This window comes from Capra hircus, chromosome 24 (genome assembly GCF_001704415.2).
Source record: "Capra hircus breed San Clemente chromosome 24, ASM170441v1, whole genome shotgun sequence".
Lineage (NCBI taxonomy): Eukaryota > Metazoa > Chordata > Mammalia > Artiodactyla > Bovidae > Capra > Capra hircus.
Genome location: NC_030831.1, coordinates 31,473,833 through 31,495,454, shown reverse-complemented (window position 1 = coordinate 31,495,454; position 21,622 = coordinate 31,473,833).

The following is a 21,622-nucleotide window of genomic DNA, read 5'->3' as shown; positions in this document are numbered from 1 at the left end:
ATCAGTGAATTTAGCAAAGTTGCATGATACAAAATCAATACACAGAAATCACTTGAAAAATCAGAAAGAGAAATTAAAGAATCAATCCCATTCACCATTGCAACAAAAAGAATTAAATATCTCGGAATAAACTTACCTAAGGAGACAAGAGAACTGTTCAAATTATAAGATACTAATGAAAGAAATCAAAGAACATAAACAGATACAGAGATGTCCCATGTTCCTGGGGAGGAAGAATAAATATTGTGAAAATGACTATATTACCAAATGCAATCTACAGATTCAGTGAGATCCTTATCAAATTATCAATTGCATTTTTCACAGAACTAGAACAAAAAAATTTACAATTCATATGGAAACACAAAAGACCCTGAATAGCCAGAGCAGTGTTGAGAAAGAAGAATGGAGCTGGAGGAATCAATCTTCCTGACTTCAGATTATACTATAAAGCTACAGTCATCAAGACAGTATGGTACTGGTACAAAAACAGAAATACAGACCAATGAAACAAGATAGAAAGCCCAGAAATAAACCCATGCACCTATGGGTACCTTATTTCTGACAAAGGGGGCAAGAATATACAATGGGGAAAAGACAGACTCTTCAATAAATGGTGCTGGGAAAACTGGACAGCTACATGTAAAAGAATGAAACTAGAACAGTTTCTAACACTATACACAAAGATAAACTAAAAATGGATGAAAGGCCTGAATGTAAGACCAGAAACTATAAAACTCTTAGAGGACAACATAGAGAGAACACTTGAAGACATAAATCAAAACAAGATCCTCTGTGGCCCACCTCCTAGAGTAATGTAAATAAAAACAAAAGTAAACAAATGGGACCTGATTAAACTTCAAAGCTTTTGCACAGCAAAGGAAACTATAAGCAAGGTGAAAAGACAGCCCTCAGAATGAGAGAAAATAATAGCAAATGAAACAACTGACAAAGGAATAATTTCAAAAATATACAAGCAAGTCATACAACTCAATACCAGAAAAGCAAACAACCCAATCAAAAAGTGGGAAAAAGACCTAAGCAGATATTTCTCCAAAGAAGACATACAGATGGCTAACAAACAGATGAAAAGATGCTCAACATTGCTCATTATTAGAGAAACGCAAATCAAAACTACAATGAGATATCACCTCACACAGGTCAGAATGGCCATCATCAAAAAGTCTACAAACAATAAATGCTGGAGAGAGTGTGGAGAAAAGGGAACACTCTTGCGCTGTTGGTGGGAATGTAAATTGATATAGCCACTATGGAAGACAATATGGAGATTCCTTAAAATACTAGGAAACCACCATATGACCCAGCAACCCCACTCCTGGGCATAAACCCTGAGGAAACCAAAACTGAAAAAGACACGTGTATCTCACTGTTCACTGCAGCACTATTTACAATAGCCAGGACACGGAAGCAACCTAGATGTTTATCGACAGATGAATGGATAAAGAAGCTGTGGTCCATATACAGAATGGAATATTACTCAGCCATACAAAGGAAAGCATTTGAGTCAGTTCTGATGAGGTGAATGAATCTAGAACCTACTATATGGAGTGAAGTGAGTCAGAAAGAGAAAGATAAATATCATATTCTAATACATATATATGGAATCTAGAAAAATGGTACTGAAGAATTTATTTACAGGACAGCAATGGAGAAACAGACACAGAGAATAGATTTATGGACATGGGGTGAGGGGAGGAGAGGGTGCGATGTATGGAAAGAGTAACACGGAAATTTACTTTACCATATGTAAAATAGATACCCAAGAGGAATTTGTTGTATGTCTCAGGAAACTTGGTCAGGAGCTCTGTATCAATCTAGAGGGGTGGGATGGGGCGGGAGATGGGACGGAGGTTCAAAAGGGAGAGGATATATATATATATCTATGGCTGATTCATGTTGAGGTTTGACAGAAAGCAAAATTCTGTGAAGCAATTATCCTTCAATAAAATAAATAAATAAATAAGTTCAGCCAGAAAATAAATGCACCTAGAACACTGCTTGCCCATAGGGAAGAACAGACTGAAAATGCAAAATAATAGTAGTAGCAGTAGTAACGAAAAGTGGAATCTCACACACCAGCAACAAAATCTATATTAAGAATAAATACACTGAAATAGAAGAGTTTGTATCTCTGCAGGGGATAATTTTTTAAACTAGCTGCTGGTAGTGTATATATATATATATATACATATATATAGGCATAACAAGATGATCTCAGGTAAGGGAAATTTTAGGCTGAATGTCAAGAAGAAAATTCCTGACCGTGAGAGAACTATTGGATTACAAAGTGGTCTCTCAAGGGAAGAAGTAGAAACTCCGTCTGCACTGCTCTGGGAATAGGTTTGTTAGTTAAATTGTACTCCCTTTCTTAGCTGACTGCTTGACATTTCAGCACCAGAACCAAAGAATTCATGGGTCAACTAGGAAGAGTGCTTATTATAATCATCTTTTAAAATCTCCACCAACAGCAGTGAACTAGAAAAAATATATAGTTAGTATTTTATTCTATGTGATAAAGTCTGTCAGTTTTTTTACAGTATAAAATCTGTTCTTCAATACCCTCTGATTGCTTTTTAAATAATCGCTGATATCCATAAAAAAGAATGTCCTGGCAGTGCTGAGAAAATAACATTTGAGAGTTGACTAGAAATAATGAGGAGGGATTGTGTCCGCTGTTTGTAACAAAACTGCTGCAAGAATCTGAACCATCACTTAGACTTCAAATAATAACCTTGCTAATAATAAACTAGATTAAAGCCAACAACAAACCAAATGACTTTTAACTCTCGTGGAAGCAGAAAGGGAAAAACTACAGTTTAAGAGAAAGAAGCCTTGTGGAGAATCAATAAATTAAAAACTTCAGATTGTGACAATATTATCCTGTAAATACTCCTTTGTGGTACTTTCAGGATCTCTTCAAACAAAGAAATAGAAAATTAACACAAACTCATCCAATATTATCATGGAACAAATGCAATCAAGGTGAAATACTGGTGCTCTCAGAGCCTGAAGCGGGGCCCGGGGCAAACCACTGAGTGTTGTCATCCCCTAACATTTTTAATAGCATTAGAAGTGGCCATCAAGAGCAGCCTTGAGAGGAGGCATGGAGAACTCCGAAATGGACCACAAACCTTCTGGACATTGTATCTGGCAGCCAGCCCTGGTAACCCCATGTATATAACTCACTAACCACTGCATAAATATAAACTTTGGGTATTTATGAGCACTTGCGGCATGTCCTTTGCCCTACTTGTCACCTGTCTAGCCATTGCAACCTCTGGCCATCAATGATCAGCAAATACCAAGAACAGCACCTTCCTATGAAAAGATCAGTTAGCTTTTGCCACTGTAGGTGGGCATGTCCACAGAAAAGATACATGACAGCATGGGTTTTAATTAATTACAATCATAATTTTGATTCCTTTGCATTAAGGCAAAGGAGAGCTAAAAATACATGTACACAGCCTTTTGTACATTAAGGTCGGCTGCTAAGGTGTCATTGTGTTCTACTGGAAACCAAAGGACAGAGCCCTAGGCAGAGCCTAAAAGGTACCTGAAGTTTCATTTTGCTTTGTGCTGGGGAATTTGCACCATGTCAAAGGGAAAATATTGACTTACATGTCGACTGTTCACTCACTCATTCAGTTAGTCAGTCAGTAGATATTTATTGGGAATTCAGAGGTGACCAAAAGCAAAATACTCTTTGCTCTGCAGGAACATGAAATCTAGCTCCATGAACTCTTTAATCCTTTCTTTACGATCAACCACATATGATGCTATACCCAAATTAAGCTTTCCAAAACTTAGTTTTCCAGTCAGGAAAATGGAGTTATTAACACCTATCAAGGAGTGTGGCTTCAAGAATAAGCTAAATACATTTACAGACAATGCCTGAGCATTTAACAAGCATCCAGTAAACATTTTCTAAGAACCTGCCAATACTTGCAACTATGAAATGTTTTGCTGTTTGAAATCTGTTTGAACAGACTTCAGGGAAATCTGTTCAGTATTGTATAAAAGCAAGGAGAATGGGTATACCTTTCAGAAAAGATCTAGTAGATGATATATACATCATCATTAATGAAAGAATAAACATGAGGATGAACTTGGATAACAGTTGAGATTAATACATTTACTATAGGTTAACTGTTAGGACCAGTTGTCATATGCATAATGTCTCTCAGTCATCAAACAGCTTAAGAAGGAGGCAATCATCATGAATATGTAAAAAAGTTACTTTCATGGCTACTTCTTATTTTTTCCATCTTTTGTTGAAAAATCAATACATGAGAGTCAATAAAGCAAAAGCCATTCATGACATAAGAAATTATAATGAAATAATTCTTTAGACTCATCAGCATTGGGTTTGACAGGTAGTAAGGTTATATTCAGAGAAGGCAATGGCACCCTACTCCAGTACTCTTGCCTGGGAAATTCCATGGACGGAGGAGCCTGGTAGGCTGCAGTCCATGGTATCATGAAGAGTTGGACATGACTGAGTGACTTCCCTTTCACTTTTCACTTTCATGCATTGGAGAAGGAAATGACAACCCACTCCAGTGTTCTTGCCTGGAGAATCCCAGGGACGGGGGAATTTGGTGGGCTTCCATCTACGGGGTCACACAGAGTCCAACATGACTGAAGCAACTTAGCAGCAGCAGCAGCAGCAAGGTTATATTAGCCCACATAAAACATATGAAAGTGTATAAAAGCACTTAGAATGCTGGAGCTGAAGGAGATGTCTGAGAGCACCTAGTTCAAGTTCTTTACAGATGAAATCTTGGGCAATATTGACTAAGGAAAGGCAACACAGCTGGTAAGTGACAGACTGGACCAGAGATGTCCAATTTCAATTTCTTATATTGTTCCTTTCCTCTTCATAATGTGTAAGACTATATTTATTTGAAGCTGTGTGGTCAATCAGCTCTATACCAGACACTATTTAGACACTGGAGATAGAATGACAAGCAATATAGACACAATTGTTGTCCTTATAGAATTTAGTGGTTAGCTGCAAAGATAGCTAACATCGTCAGGATGTAGTCTGGTTGATGGATCAGGGAGGAGCCCCCAGGTTGCTAAGTTGAAGCCTCAAGTATGAGGCAGACCAATGGGGTGAAAAAGTGAGGGTGGAGAAGGTAGGCAGGAGAGAGCAGTTGTTGAGCTGAAAGACAGAAGCCTGCGGGATAAAGGGTGGGGTGAAGTAGGTCAGAGGGAAGGTGGAGGAGGTGACTCTAAAGACTTGAGTGGAGAAGGCTTGGAAAATCAGGTTAGATTTCAGCAGTTATTGCAGGAGGAAAGGGAAGCCCCTGAAAAGTTTGAGTAGGGGAGCTGAAATGATTATATTTGCATTTTGTGTAATTAGTCTGGCTGCATTGTGGAAAAATTATTGGAGAAAAAAGTAGAAGCAAGGGGCCTGTTAAGAGTAATGGGATGAGCACTAAACACAGAGCAAAATGAACAGACGTGAGATATACCTACTTACAAGGTGAAGGTGGGAGTGGGGACTGTTGATTGAAATAGTTATGGGGACAGTGAGGGAACAGGGAAAGTCAAGACTTGTTCTTACATTTGCCACATCGGAAAATGCAGACTCAAGGACTATACTAATGGGGTGTGTGAGCATGTTGAATTTAAGATGCTAGAAGATAGGTGATAATTCTGTCCCCCACACTTTGTAAGAGATTGCAATGCAGGGCCCATTATACAACACTATCATCACATGGGGAAGATAATTTTAAAAATGAAGACTGAAAACATTTTACCAGACATTTGGAGAAAATTGCAAATTTCCTAGAAAGTTATTTGCAATCTGAAAAAATCCTTGGGCAGATGGAGCTAGGAGAGTTGGAAGAGCATTCCCCAAGCAAAACTTGTGTGGTAGTAAACACTCTGGGAAAGCGACAAATGTATGGGGATGTTGTGAAATATGTGTTTGCATTTGGGTTCAGGGAGCACAGAGGGCCATACGTGGAATTAGGTGCACCTGTGAAGAACACAAAGCGCTTCAAAACAAAACTATGGTGGCTCTTCTCTCACCAGAAGGGGGAGATGGCAAATGGGAGTTTCAAAATTGCCCCAAGACCTAAACACTTAGACACTGATAACGTCTGCAGCACAGATAATTTCTTTTCTTCCCCCAACTTCCGGTCAGCATATGTTCTGTTTTTGAGTACCTTCAACTTTCAGACTGAGCATGGCTCTGCCCATCAGAACAAGACCCAGTTTCTCCCAGTCAGTCTCTCCCATCAGGAAGCTCCCATAAGCCTCTTATCCTTCTCCATCAGAGGGCAGACAGACTGAAAACCACAGTCACAGAAAACTAACCAATCTAATCACATGGACCACAGCCTTGTCTAATGCAATGCAACTATGAGCCATGCCATGTAGGGCCACCCAAGACAGACGGGTCATGGTGGAGAGTTCTGACAAAATGTGGTCCACTGGAGAAGGGAATGACAAACCACTTCAGTATTCTTGCCTTGAGAATCCCATGAACAGTATAAAAACGGCAAAGGGATAGGACACAGAAAGATGAACTCTCCAGGTCAGTAGGTGCCCAATATGCTACTGGAGATCAGTGGAGAAATAACTCTAGAAAGAATGAAGAGACGGAGTCAAAGCAAAAACAACACCCAGTTGTGGATGTGACTGGTGATGGAGGCAAGATGTGATACTATAAAGAGCAATATTGCATAGGAACCTGGAATGTTAGGTCCATGAATCAAGGCAAATTGGGAGTGGTCAAACAGGAGATGGCAAGAGTAAACATTGACATTTTAGGAATCAGCAAACTAAAATGGACTGGAATGAGTGACTTTAACTTAGATGACCATTATATCTACTACTGTGGGTAAGAATCCCTTAGAAGAAATGGAGTAGCCATCATAGTCAACAAAAGGGTCTGAAATGCAGTACTTGGATGCAGTCTCAAAAATGACAGAATGATCTCTGTTTGTTTCCAAGGCAAACCATTCAATATCACGGTAATCCAAGTCTATGCCCTGACCAGTAATGCTAAAGAAGGTGAAGTTGAATGGTTCTATGAAGACCTACAAGACCTTCTAGAACTAAGACCCAAAACAGATGTTCTTTTCATTATAGGGGACTGGAATGCAAAAGTAGGAAGTCAAGAAACACCTGGGGGTAACAGGCAAATTTGGCCTTGGAGTACAGAATGAAGCAGGGCAAAGTCTAATAGAGTTTTGCCAAGAGAACGCACTGGTCATGACAAACACCCTCTTTCAACAACACAGGAGAAGACTTTACACAAGGACATCGCCAGATGATTAACATCAAAATCAGATTGACTATATTCTTTGCGGCCAAAGATGGAGAAGCTCTATACAGTCAGCAGAAACAAGACCAGGAGCCGACTGGGGCTCACATCACTTAAATTGAAGAAATTAGGGAAAACCACTAGACCATTCAGGTATGACCTAAATCAAATCCCTTACAATTATACAGTGGAAATGAGAAATAGATTTAAGGGACTAGATCTGACAGACAGAGTGCCTTATGAACTATGTACAGAGGTTCATGACATTGGACAGAAGATAGGGATCAAGACCATCCCCAAGAAAAAAAAGTGCAAAAAAAGCAAAATGGCTGTCTGGGGAGGCCTTACAGATAGCTGTGAAAAGAAGAGAAGTGAAAAGCAAAGGAGAAAAGGAAAGATATACCCATTTGAACACAGAATTCCAAAAAATAGCAAGGAGAGATAAGAAAGCCTTCCTTAGTGATCAGTGCAAAGAATTAGAGGAAAACAACAGAATGGGAAAGACTAGAGATCTCTTCAAAAAAATTAGAGATACCAAGGGAATGCTTCATGCAAAGATGGGCTCAATAAAGGACAGAAATGGTATGGACCTAACAGAAGCAGAAGATATTAAGAAGAGGTGGCAAAAATACCCAGAAGAACTGTACAAAAAAGATCTTCATGACCCAGATAATTACGATGACGTGATCACTCACCTAGAGCCAGACATCCTGGAATGTGAAGTCAAGTGGGCCTTAGAAAGCATCACTACGAACAAAGCTAGTGGAGGTGATGGAATGCCAGTTGAACTATTTCAAATCCTGAAAGATGATGCTGTGAAAGTGCTGCACTCAATATGCCAGCAAATCTGGAAACTCAGCAGTGGCCACAGGACTGGAAAAGGTCAGTTTTCATTCCAATCCCAAAGAAAGGCAATGCCAAAGAATGCTCAAACTACCGCACGGTTGCACTCATCTCACATGCTAGTAAAGTAATGCTCAAAATTCTCCAAGCCAGGCTTCAACAGTACGTGAACCATGAATTTCCAGATGTTCAAGCTGGTTTTAGAAAAGGCAGAGGAACCAGAGATCAAATTGCTAACATCTACTGGATCATCGAAAAAGCAAGAGAGTTCCAGAAAAACATCTATTTCTGCTTTATTGACTATGCCAAGCCTTTGACTGTGTGGATCACAATAAACTGTGGGAAATTCTGAAAGAGATGAGAATACCAGACCACCTGACCTGCCTCTTGAGAAATCTGTATGCAGGTCACGAAGCAACAGTTAGAACTGGACATGGTTCCAAATAGGAATGATTCCAAATCGGGAAAGGAGTACATCAAGGCTGCATATTGTCACCTTACTTATTTATAACTTATATGCAGAGTACATCATGAGAAATGCTGGGCTGGATGAAGCACACGCTGGAATCAAGTTTGACGGAGAAATTCAGTAACTTCAAATATGCAGATGACACCACCTTTACGGCAGAAAGTGAAGAAGAACTAACAAGCCTCTTGATGAAAGTGAAAGAGGAGAGTGAAAAAGTTGGCTTAAAGCTCAACATTCAGAAAACGAAGATCATGGCATCCAGTCCCATCACTTCATAGCAAACAGATGGAGAAACAGTGGAAACAGTGACAGATTTTATTTTGGGGGGCTCCAAAATCACTACAGATGGTAACTGCAGCCATGAAATAAAAAGACACTTACTCCTTGGAAGAAAAGTTATGACCAACCTAGACAGCATATTAAAAAGCAGAAACATTACTTTGCAACAGTGGTCCATGGTCCATCTAGTCAAGGCTATGGTTTTTCCAGTGGTCATGTACGGATGTTAGAATTGGACTATAAAGAAAGCTGAGCACTGAAGAATTGATGCTTCTGAATTGTGGTGTTGTAGAAGACTGTTGAGAGTCCCTTGGACTGCAAGGAGATCCAACCAGTCCACCCTAAAGGAGATCAATCCTGAGTGTTCATTGGAAAGACTGATGTTGAAGCTGAAACTCCAATACTTTGGCCACCTGATGCAAAGAGCTGACTCATCTGAAAAGACCCTGATGGTGGGAAAGATTGAAGGCAGGAGGAGAAAGGGATGACAGAGGATGAGATGGTTGGATGGCATCACCGACTCAATGGACATGAGTTTGAGTAAACTCCGGGAGTTGGTGATGGACAAGGAGGCTGGCGTGCTGTAGTCCATGGGGTTGCAAAGAGCCAGACACGGCTGAGCAACTGAACTGAACTTTCAAAAGAAGCAAGAACAGCCTCTTTGACCAGCTTTGTAGACCAGGTTTCTGGTTCTGTTTCTCATATCACCCTGTTTCTTTAGAGGAAAAAACTTAAACTTTTCAAATGCTCAAACATTCAAGTCATGTCTGACTCTGTGATCTCATAAGACTGAGGCACGCCAGGCTTCCGTGTCCATCACCAATTCCCAGAGCTTGCTCAAACTCATGTCCATAGAGTCGGTGATGCCATCTAACCATTGTATCCTCTGTTCTCCCCTTCTCCTCCTGCCTTCAATCTTTCCCAGCATCAGGGTCTGGGATGAGTTGGCTCTTCACATCAGGTCGCCGAAGTACTGGAGTTTCATTTTTAGCATCAGTACTTCCAATAAATATTCAGGGTTGATTTTCTTTAGGATTGACTGGTTTGATCTCCTTGCAGTCCAAGGAACTCTCAAGAGTCTTCTCCAGCACCATAGTTGGAAAGCATCAGTTCTTCAGTTCTCAGCCTTCTTTATGGTCCAACTCTCGCATCTGTACATGGCTACTGGAGAAACCATAACTTTGACTACACAGACCTTTGTCAGCGAAGTGATGTCTCTACTTTTAAAGGTTTCAGTCTATGGTGAAACATTCTACTCTACCCAACACTTTAAAACTAAAATCTTTCATATAATTACCCAATACCAGCTTGTTGGCACTCACTTTTGGTTGGTGATATTGTTAGGATTCCACTGGAAGGAGACCCTGAGACAGGAGAAACAAGCGCATAGTGTCCCAGGAAGGTGAAAGGGCGTACCGCAGGAGTAAAGCAGTGAGATGAGGAAAGGCAGGAAGCCAGGGAAACATGTTACCAAGCCAGTCACTACTGCAAGTAACTGGAAATGAATTTGTTATCCCATTCCATAGCCCAAATATTTAAACTTTAGCTCTAAATCTCTCTACAAGAGGCACAGATCTATGGGGATTAATGACCTAAATTAGTATGCCAATGCAGCTTTTTGGTTTCTTAAAGGAAAATTTGGATGAGGTACTTTCAGAAGATATTTAGACACTCGTAAAGGGTTGGTTCTGAGGTATAGAAATCATGGAAAGCAAGTCTTAAAACCAGGACCCCAGATGATGGCAATCTGAGTATTATGCCTAGGAAGAAGCAAATCACTCTGTAACAGCTAGACAAGACCTCATGAGAGTACCATATTGACCAGCCTGTGATGGTCCCTTTCAGTTTCCACGTCTTCCTATTCACAGACATCTATATGCTTGAGTATCTACACAGTGTCAGCTGGTGGAAGTAAAAACCTACAGACTCCCAAGGAGAATGAAGACATATAGTTCTTGGAGCCTATAAACAAAGGTTGGCAGATGTAACAGTGTTACTAAGCCTATACCAAATACCTGATTTTTGCATATCCTTTGTTCAGTACAAGAAGTTCTTAAGAGTGCCTTAGGGATGTGGGCTTTCTGTGTTAATTTTAAACACTTTCCAGCAACTTTCACTTTTCACTTTCATGCATTGGAGAAGGAAATGGCAACCCACTCCAGTGTTCTTACCTGGAGAATCCCAGGGATGAGGGGGCCTGATGGGCTGCCGCCTATAAGGTCGCACAGAGTCAGACACGACTGAAGTGACTTGGGAGCAGCATCAGCAGCAAGGCTAGAATGACTGTATCACATGGTTCAGAGTACAAGCCCTGGACTCAGATGCATCTATGTTCAAATCCTGGCTCCTTCCCTTATTGCATTTATGACCTGGGCATAAATCCTTTCTTCTCCAGTCTTTATTTTCTCATCTAAAAATGCAGCTTAACAATATTATCTACAAGATTAAGTTTTTGTGATGAAGAAAGAAGTAATGAATAAAGCACAGGACCTGTCAAGCAGTCGAGACTCAGTGCCTCATAACTAGCACGTGGGGAGTGATGACTGTCTCAATGGTGGTCATAAAAGATCCAACTTTCACTGGGATGTTGGTCATGAATTCTGTTTACCCACTATTCTCAGCTCTCCCCCTTCCAGGCACATAGTAGAGTTGCAGTGCCCTGTCCACCTCAGACTTAGAAGAGGCCCTGTGACTCAGTTTGGACAAGAAATGCAAGTTGTCTTTTGAGGCCAGCATAGGGGGGTGGGGGGGACTTCAAGAGCATTGAACAATCTTCTGCTTATTCTTTTTCTCTCCACTATGACTATCAACTGTGTTCCTATTGGTGGCTATTTCTTCTTCTTTAATCTCAGGGAGAATACATGGGCTCCAGAAGAGCTCAGGCCCCAGCGAATCCATGATGGACAGACAGGTAGTGAGAGCAGAAATGCGTACTTTGTCGTCTTCCACCACTGAGACTCCAGGGTTGTTTCAACAGAACCACCATTTACAAAAGGAAATTATTGTATATAATACTTTGGGATTCTCATCATTTACAGTTAGTATATGTTTATTTTGTGCAAAAATGGAAAGAGTGGTGGGCTCCCTTTTGTATCTATGTCTTTGTAGTAATTTAGTTCTTCATTTCAAAAATACAGCTACAGCTTCTCTCTGTTGTTAAATTGGTTGATGCTCCACAAATGTATATACATAACAGGTGGTAGATGTTTTCTCTGTGATACATCTAGCATTATCCTGTATGGTATCCACTGCTAGGATGATTCATTCCAGTTCAAGGACATAAACAGTAAACTCGATCATAACACTATTTTATGCTCACTGGAAGGCAATAATTTCTTCTCACCAGGACTAATCACCCACCAGGACTGAATCTACAGTATGAGAAAACTGCATTTTGACTAATCACTAGTGTTAGGATTGCTGTAAAACACCTGCTGTTTCATTGGCAGGAACTCCAGTCCTTTCACCTGGACATCATATCCCATCCCTTGATACAACATGTATGTGATGAAAGCCAGTTTCAAAAATACAGCTAAGCGAAATCCAGAAAGAATAATGTGTGTTACAAGCTCTAGTTCAAGATTTGGTGATTCGTTTCAGTTCCTTAAGGACTGGAAGCGAAGGAAAGAGAAAGGAGCTGAAATGTAATGAGCAGCTACATATGAGCACTGGAGATGCAATCAGGAACGAGATTGGCATAGTCCCTGCCCTCGGAACCAAACCTATTACAGGAAATAGCTAAATACGGTAAATAAAACCTTTAAACTGTTATAAGTGCAGATGAAAAAAACGCAAAACCTAGCCATTTGGGTTACATCCAAGGGCAACTGAAACTATCAAAGAGGAGAATAAGGTAATCTTAGTTTTGTACAACCTGCCATAGCTGCCCATAAAAAGACATAGAACCTTTCTCTCTCTACCAGTCTCCTAGGCAGTAAACAACCACTACCAACCCTACACCCTTCTCTCGATCAGATTTCTATCATCACCCTATTCCTGGACTTCATACAAATAGACTCCCATAGTGTGTACTTGTTTCCATCCAACTTCTGTTACTCAACATGTTTCTGAGATTCATCTATGCTGCCATGTGTATCAATAGTCCATCTCTTTTCATTTCTCAAGAGTATTCAACTGCATGTAAACACAACTGGACTAATCATCCACATGTTGAGGGACATTTGTACCATTTCCCATCCGACTATTATAAATAAAGTTGCTCTCAACGTTCTCATACAAGTGTTTGGTAGACATTTGCTTTCATTTCTCTCAGGTAAAGACGTAGGAGTGGAAATTCGGGACCATAGGGAAGCAATATGTTTAATTTTATAAGGAAAAATTAAGGAACTTCCAGTTTTCCAAGGCGTTTACCATTTTACAATCCTAGCAACCAAACACAAGAATTTTATTTGCTCCACATTCCCTTTAAACTTTAGCCATGTCAGTCTTTTTGATTTTAGTGGGAGGGAAACAGTATCTCATTGTGCTTTTAATTTTTCACCAAGATCAATGATGTTGAACACCTTTTCTTGTACACTTTATACATTTTCGTATCCTTTTTTCTCTGTTCTTTTGCCCATGTTTGTTCTAGGTTGTTGAATATAGGATTTGCTTATGTTTATGGATATGAATTTTTTTGTGAGATATATGCTTTACAAATATGCCTCCTAGTCTGTGGCTTATCTATTCATTTTCTTAATGATGTCCCTTTAATTTTCATAAACTTATCAATTTCTCAATTTTTCTCTTTCATATGTCATAAGAAATCTTTGCTTATTCCCAGGTCACACAATGTTCTGATACGTTTTCCTCTAGTGGCTTCATTGTTCTAGCTTTGCATTTAGATTTATTATCCATCTCAAATTAATTTTTGTTATATATTAATATTATTATACACACACTTGGGCTTTTCTGGTGGCTCAGATGGAAACAAATCTGCCTGCAATTCAGAAGACCTGGGTTCCATCCCTAGATTGGGAAGATCCCCTGAGAAGGAAATGGCTACCCACTCCAGCAATCTTGCCTAAAGAATTCCATGGACAGAGGAGCCTGGTGGGTTACAATCTATGAGGTTGCAAAGAGTCAGACACTACTGAGCAAGTAACACTTTCACTTTCATACATACACTTACATAGATTTTATATATGTGTAGAGATTGAGTTTATTTTTCTAAATATGGGTATTCAGTGATTTTAGCAATATTTGTTTTTTAAAAACTTCCCTTTCTTTAATGAATTGACTTAAGGCCTTGTAAAAATCAATCGACCATGTTTTGTGAATCTATTACTAGACTGGACTGTGCTTCGTTGACCTATTTGTTTTCTTACACCAACAGCACAATGTCTTGATTACTGCTGTATTAAAACATTAATGTATTAATGTTCTGAAGCAGGTATTGCAAATCTCAAAATAGCTCTTTTTCAAAATTGTTATGATTATTTTAAATTATTTGCACTTTCATAAAAAAATTTAAATTACCCTGCTGGGCTTTTGATTGTGATTATATGGAAATTTGTGATCAGTTTGGGTAGAACCGATAACTTGACAATATTGAGTCTTCCAATGTCTTTAGTATCTCTTAACAACATTTTTTAGTTTTCAGTGCAAAGATCTTATGTATCTCTTGACAGATTACTTCCTAAGTGTTTGATATTTTGCTGCTATAATAAATGTTTTTATTTTCCTTTTTTTGCTGGTGTATAGAAATACAATTGATTTTTATATGTTAATCTTATATTCTGCAACCATACTAAACCTTCTTACTAGTGTAAATTTTTTTTGTTTTATTTTGTTTGTAAGTTCCATAAGTTTTCCAGTGCACACAAAGGAAGATCTATCTTTTATTTTCAAATACATGTATCTTTTATTTATTTTCCTGGTCTTATTTCACTAACCAGGGCTTCTTGTACAATGTTTAATGGAGGTAGTATATCAGTTATCATTTTAAAAATTAAGACAATTTTTTAAGAGCAGTTGAATACTCACAGCAAATTTGAGGGGAGATTAGAGAGAATTCCCAGATAGCCACAGTCCTGACATATGCATAAACTCCTTATTATCCTCCATCAGAGTGGTACATTTGTTACAACTGATGAACCTACACTGACATTGTACGTGCATGCTTTAGTCACTTCGTTGTGTCTGACTCTTTGTAACCCTTTGGACCGTGGCCCACCAGGCTCCTCTGTCCATGGGATTCTCCAGACAAGAATCCTGGAGTGGGTCACCATGCCTTCCTCTAGGTCATCTTCCCGGCCTAGGGATCAAACCCACGTCTCTTGCCTCCCCTGCATTGGCAGGCGGGTTCTTTACAGCTAGTGCCTCCTATCACCCAAAGTCCATAGTGTACATCAGGGTTCACTGTTAGTGTTATGCATCTTAGTGCTATACATTTGGACAAATGCATAATATATCATCCATCACTGTGATGTTATACAGAGTATACTTATTACCATAAAAATCCCCTATGCTCTGCCAACTCATCTCTACCCCACCCCTAACCCCTGGCAACCACTGAGGCTTTAACTGTTTTTATAGTTTTGCCTTTTTCATAATGTCATACAGTTGAAATAATGCAGTATTTAGCCTTTTCAGATTGGCTTCTTCCACGTAGTGATGTGCATGTAGCTTTCTTTCGTATCTTTTCAAGACTTGATAGCTCATTTCTTCTTAGCACTAAACAATATTTCATTGTTTGCATGTACCAAAGTTTGTTTATGTGGTGGTAAGGTCTAGGGGAAGCAGAAGCCTTACATAGTTCTATGATTAGGTATCGGTCTTTTAGTGAGTCCATGCCTCTAGACTGTTAGCTTCATAAGAATTTCTCAGTTTTTTTTTTCTCCCACCTTAAGTGGGATAGGATGGCTAGGGTTGGCTGCAGTCGGACTTCCTTTCCCCCCCCCACCCCCCAGTCTGATAATACTCCAATAGGTTAGGCTCTGATTAACTAGCTTCCCCTGAGGGCAGGCCCTGTTAGAATAGAATGCTCAGGTGTATTTTAAAAATGGGTAATTTTTCCCCTCCTCTGCCAGAAACTTAAGGAGATTTTTCTCCAATATTTACTGTGGGAATCTAGCCAAGCTGCTGGAGGTAAATCTTACAATACTGTGGGGTCCTTCCAACAACTGGCTACCCCTGGAGTTTTAATTCTCAGACCTGTCCACACTGAGTCTCCAGCAATTTGTCAACTACAGTTCTGGTTTTCCTACCCCAGCACTGGTTCCTGTGGTGGGTTTCACTTATGACTCTGCTCGGCTAAGCCATGCCTCCTTAAATTCACCTGTCTGTGTCTCCCATCTTAAGAGCAGTGGTTTGCCCTGTATCTTCCCCTCTCTAATGGATCCAAGAAAAGTTGTTGATTTTTCAGTCTGTTCACTCTTTTATTCACTTGCTTTTAGATGGCAGGGTGACTTCCACATGCTTTTTATGCAAATGAGAAAGCGGAAGTCATCGACTGTCTTTTGCTACATAACAAACTAACCCCCAAACTTAGAAGCTTAGTATAACAATTGTGTTGCTTATGAATCCATGGGTTAGAAATTCAGCCAGAGCTCCATAAGGGTGATTACACTGTGCCACTACCTTGCATTTAGGGAAAAAGACACGCATATTGGGGATATGATTCTCTTAGCATACTGCCCCTATGCATTTAATGAAGGCTCATGGGAAAGATCTGGTGAGTCAGTCCCAGCTTCCCCTGTGGCTGGGGCTCCTTTGAATTATAATCCTAAATACCAATCCATACATGGCTGTCAAGAGTCTGATGATTAAATAAACCAAATTATATAGAGAAATATGACATATGATAAAGGTGGTAACAAAAAATGGGATAAAAATGATCTTCTTTCTTCTTAGTAAACGGGATAACTTTTTTTTAAAAAGGGTAAAATTAGACTCATTTCTCTGATAATATACAAAATAAGCACCCAATGGATCAGAGATGCAAATGTAAAAATATACATAAATATAAAAGTACCAGGTGAATTCTTACATAACCTAAGTGTAGGGAAAGGATTTCTAACAACGTCTCAAAATCCACATGCAATACAGTAAAATGTTGATAAATTTGACCACCAAAAACTAAACAATCTTTAAAATGAGTATATCCTGAGAGGCGATATTGGCAAGGCATTTCACAGATAAAGGCCTATTATCATTAATATACAAAAAAAAATCATTTAAATATTAAAGAATAAATGACCAAAATCCCATAGAAAAATGGATAAAAGACAAAAAATTTCATTAAAAGAGATATAAAGTTGGCCCTAAGCATACAAAAAGATCGGTAACCTACACATAATAAGAGAAATGCAAAGTAAACCACATTGCATCATCATTTCTTACCCATAAGATTGGCAAAATTTCAAAAACTTGACAGTACACTCTGTTGATGAGGCTGCGTGGCAAGAGTCATCTTATGCACTGCTGGAATGCAAAATGACACACCTCCTCTGGAGAGAAAAGTGACAATGTCTCGCAAACTACAACTACATGTAGCCTTTGACCCAGCAGTTCTACTTCTAGGAATTTATACTGAAACTACACTTTAAATAATATGAAAATGTATATGTGCAAATTTATTCACAGCACTAATATGTATATCTGCAAAATATAAGACATTCTCTAAATATCCAAGCATTGATATAATAAATTTGGTGCATATACTAAGTGGCATCAGCCACACTGTGAAAGGGTTAGTTTCTCAGTCATGTCTGACTGTGACCCCATGGACTGTAGCCTGCCAGGCTCCTCTGTCCATGGGATTTTCCAGGCAAGAATACTGGAGTGGGTAGCCATTCTCTTCTCCAGGGGATCTTCCTGACCCAGCGATAAAACCTGGATCTCTTGCATTGCAGGCATATTCTTTACCATCTGAGCCAGGGTTATTAAAAGGGAAGAGAAGGGGAAGGGTGTGAGACGGGGGTAAAAAAGAATGTAGAAGAGCTCCATTAATTGCTATAAGAATGATTTCCGTGATATATTATTAAGGGAACAAAAAGTAAAGTACAAAAGAGCACATATTGTATACGCTTTTTGTGTGACATAGAGGGGAAAAATTTAGCTCAGCTGGTAAAGAATCTGCCTGCAATGTGAGAAACCTGGGTTCAATCCCTGGGTTGGGAATATCCCATGGAGAAGGGAAAGGCTACCCACTCCAATATTCTGGCCTGGAGAATTCCATGGACTGTATAGTCCATGTGGTTGCAAAGAGACGAACACAACTGAGTGCCTTTCACATAAGGAATACAGAGAAAATAAATCAGAAATAACAAAGTTGACTTCCTATAACGTTAGGTAGAGGAAGAAATAGGGCAAAAGGGATACAGCGGCAGTGGCACTTGTTAAGATTATTTCTTTTGATACAGTTTTAGACTTTGTAATCACCTTCAAGTTTTTAATATAAAAATTAAATTAACCCAATCCAGATGGAAAAGGGGACTCTAAAATGGAAAGGAAAGTAGAACAAATGGCCCCAATGTATTTCAAGAAATACTATAACCACACTTATGGGAGGGTTTAAAAAAAAAACAGAAAGAAAGAAAGTATAATCAGGTAATTTAGGAACACAGAATTTGATTATTAAGCCCTCAGTGTTGAGTGGGGTGGAGAATGAGGTGGAATGAAGAGAGAGAACTGCAAACAAACTCTGAACTTCTTTTAGTTCTTTCATGATTTGAAGAGGGATGAGTGAAACAATACAGAAAAAATTGAATGTATTATAGATTGAACAAATAAGTGAATGTGCTGTACTGTGAGGGGCCAGAGTTTGCACTTTGGAAGAAAGGACATACAAATATGAAATGAAATAAGTGAACAATGTCAGGATGAACTGGATTGAAATCAATTGAACTCAACATGAACTCATGGTTTCTAAAATATAAAATACATGTGCTTATACATGTGTATGTGTACATGTATAGATAAGTGTGTGTATATATATATGTATATATGTGTGTGTATATATATATATATATATTTTTTTTACATATATATGGGGCTCCCCTGGTGGCTCAGATGGTAAAGAATCTGCCTGTAATGCAGAAGACCTGGATTCAATCCATGGGTCAGGAAGATCCCCTGGAAAAGGGAATGGCAACCCACTCCAATATTCTTGCCTGGAGCCTCTCATGGATAGAGGAGCCTGGTGGACTACGTCCATGTGGTTGCAGAGTTGGGCACGACTGAGCAACTACACAACAACACATACATACACATGTTTCCTAACTCTGCCCACCTAAAGGGTCAAGCAATGACATCCTAAGGATAATGAGCACCCCTGGCACACGAACTGCTAAGAACACTTGATCTTAGCCAAAAGGCTGAGGATGGCATCACTGACTCAATGGACATGAGTTTGAGCAAGCTCCAGGAGTTGGTGATGGACAGGGAAGCCTGGAGTGCTACAGTCCATGGGGTTGCAAAGAGTTGGACACAACTGAGCGACTGAACTGAACTGAACTGAGCACACAAAACTTGGTCTCTGATCCATTACCCCAATGAAAGGAACCAGGGATCCTGAGAGAAGTGCTGCTTCTAGACCTGAGGTAGGGAGGTAAAAGGTGAGCCTGGAAAGCCTTGTTTTGCCAAGGAGATCATGACATCCAATCCCATCACTTCATACATCCAGTCCCGTCACTTCATGGCAAATATATGGGGAAACAGTGGAAACAGTGGCAGGCTTTATATTTTGGACTCTAAAATCACTGCAGATGGTGACTGCAGCCATGAAATTAAAGGAGGCTTACTCCTTGGAAGGAAAGTTATGACCAACGTAGGCAGCATATTAAAAAGCAAAGATATTACTTTACCAACAAAGGTCCATCTAGTCAAGGCTATGGTTTTTCCAGTACTCATGTATGGATGTGAGAGTAGGACTATAAAGAAAGCTGAGTGCCGAAGAATCAATGCTTTTGAACCGTGGTTCAAAAGTCTTGGAGAAGACTCTTGAGAGTCCCTTGGACTGCAAGGAGATCCAACCAGTCCATCCTAAAGGAGATCAGTCCTGAGTGTTCATTGGAATGACTGATGTTGAAGCTGAAACGCCAATACTTTGGCCACCTGATGTGAAGAGCTGGCTCATTTGAAAAGACCCTGTTGCTGGGAAAGATTGAAGGTAGAAGAAGGGGACGACAGAGGATGAAGTGGTTGAATGTCATCACCAACTCAAAGGACATGAGTTTGCGTAGGCTCTGGGAGATGGTGATAGACAGGGAAGCCTGGTGTGCTACAGTCCATGGGGTTGCAAAGAGTCAGACGTGGCTGAGCAACTGAACTGATTGAAAGAAGTGCTCAGTAAAATTATTGAGGACATGTCACAAAGACACAGGAATCACTGGTAGAGTAGTGAAATCCAGAATAATTGGGACATCAAAATATAATTAAGTACACCATTGAACAGTGGGAATTCATGACTTTCTACATCTTAACCAGAAGTAAAAGTCCCAATTCAGGTATAAAAAGCATTTTTACTACTGAGTGGAGATTGGACTAAAGAACTCAGGGGTCAAAACTGTGAAACCAGACAGAGAGTTGTTGCAGGAGATGAATGATGGATGTCTGAATCACAGATGGAGGCAACGAAGACAAAGAAAAGTAGGTGAATCAGAAAGGTACTTTTAAGACAAGACCGATAGAACCTGCTGATGAATTAATGAGAAAAGGAAGTCTTTGAGTACCTAGTAGTACTGTGATGCTGTGTATTGAGAAAGATAAAAGTTGGAGGAAAAAATATGTGGTGAGGATCCTGGCAGGGGTGAAATGGCAAGGATGAAGCATTTGGACATATTTAGCTTGTGATTCTGTTAGGTATCCAGGTGGACACGGCAAGTTGACTATTAGATATAGAAGTATGGAGTTCAGAGGGGGCCCAAGATAGAAATTCTAACCCCATTCAACAGGCATTTTTAGCCATGTTAAAAAACAGTGAGGGTCCAAAATGTGACTTAATTTTCTCAAAGCCTAGTAAGTTGATAAGCTAGGATTCAAGCCTTGTTAGCCACCTCATTGCACTTCCTTGGAGAACTCAAACTTCATCTCATATGTCTCATGTCCCCAAGAACACTTAGCAAAACATTCAGGGCAGAATAGAAGCTCAGCACGTACTTGTTGATTGATTAATATGTCTGAGGATATTAAGAAACTCACCAAACAACAAATGTCGTATTAAATTTACACTGCTACATTTGAAATGTAGACTTGATTAATTGCTTTCTGGCAGTCAGTAGCATACCAACTTGGGCAGAAAGTAAGCAGAGGCAGAGAAAACAAATCCAGCCTATTTGAGTCCAAGTTAATATCAGTCCTGGATGACTGGGCCTCGTCCATTGATGTCTCTGATTTAGTCAATAAGGCAAACCTTTCTTTTTCCTGTGGATCCTTTGACCTGCCTTCATCTGCCCTAAAGTGATAACACTGTCCTGTTGGCCATGTTAAGATCATCAGAATTTAGTTAGTCCTTATGCATTATGGGAATCCCTGGTGGCTTAGTGGTGAAGAAGCTTCTTGCAATACAGGAGACCACCTGCAATGCAGGAGACACAGGTTCAATCCCTGGGTTGGGAAAATCCCCTGGAGAAGGAAAAGGTAACCCACACCAGTATTCTTGCCTGAGAAATCCCATGGATGGAGGAGTCTTGTGGGCTACAGTCCATGGGGTCACAAGAGTCGGACATGACTTAGCTGCTAAATCACCATGCATCATCACAGAGCCTATGAATGCTGCATTTGTGGCCCAA